The sequence below is a fragment of the Rhagoletis pomonella genome, unplaced genomic scaffold, assembly GCF_013731165.1.
Source record: "Rhagoletis pomonella isolate Grant_MI unplaced genomic scaffold, Rhpom_1.0 Rhpom_scaffold_00097, whole genome shotgun sequence".
NCBI lineage: Eukaryota > Metazoa > Arthropoda > Insecta > Diptera > Tephritidae > Rhagoletis > Rhagoletis pomonella.
Window position 1 is genome coordinate 181748 of NW_023458651.1, and position 1275 is coordinate 183022.

Sequence of the window (1275 nt, forward strand, 5' to 3'; positions counted from 1 at the left end):
GTGTCGTACAAAAGCCAACGGTCTCTGAGGTAGTCCCGGATCATATCTAGCAAGTATGTTGGAACCTTGAATATCCGTTCCAAGGCCTCCAGCATGTCGTCCCATCTTCGGCCTTATGTACCGCCTCGACTACTTCGCCAATTGCTCCTATAGGTGAGTGTCCCTTCCTGAAGCCATGTTGTCGGGGTGAACGACCTCCCTCGCTTTCTATGCCTGACGCCAAGCGTATTTTGAGCAGACTCTCCATCATTTTTGCTGCTGTGTCTAGCATGCAGAGTGGCCGTAAGGATGAAGGAGAGTTTGGGTCCCCTTTGCCCTTGGATATAAGCACCAGTCTCGCTTTCTTCCATTGGCTTGGGAAGACCCGAGCCCTAAGGCAGCTGTTGTGCATGTTGAGCAGGAGATCAGGGCTCGTTTTCGCTGCTAACCTGATTGCCTCCGCTGGTATGCCATCTGGGGCTGGAGCCTTGCCGGCTTTCGTGCTTCGCAGGGCTAGCTTCAGCTCGTCTGTCGAAAACAGTGGTGCCTCGGCTTGCTCCTCGACGAGTACTGTATCTGCTCTTAGTGGGTGTGTTGGAAATAGCGCATCCACTATATTCTTAACTCGGGCCTCATCCATCGCTTGCGATGATGCATGGAACTTTTTCATCACTATTTTGTATCCCTGGCCCCAGAGATCGCGATCCACTTCGTCACATAGCGCTTTTCAGCAGTTCCGTTTACTCTTCAAGTGCTTTCTTAATGCTTTTGTAGGCTGCTGCTTTGGTCAGCGGCTCAGGTCTGCCACGAGTGCGCGTTGCGAGTCTCCGCATTCTAAGGCAGGCCCTTCGCAGCTTTGCAATTCGGTCATTCCACCAGTATACCTGCTTTTTACCTGACCATGCTCTCCTCTGTGGCATTGGGGCTTTGCATGCCCGGTGAATGCAGCGCATGGTTTCTTCGACCAGCTTAGTACAAGACTCCCTTTTGTGGATCTCTCCCGTTGTGGGTGAAATACCTTGGGAATCTGCTAGGAGTGATGTATCGAACTAGACGGGTTCCATCCTGGTTTCCTGCGAGAGATACTACGTGTTTGCCCTCGCGTTGTGTCAGTAACTTGGAAGGTGATGTAGTTATGGTCGCTACCACTCAGGTCTTCCATCACTATCCATCCGTCAGCCCTTCGAAGAAGGCTTTCTGAGACCAGGGTTATGTCAGGGATCGAGTATCCAAAACCCGGCCTTCGATATGTAGGGGTCGATCCGGTGTTGAGGATGGTCAGGCCAATGCGGGCTG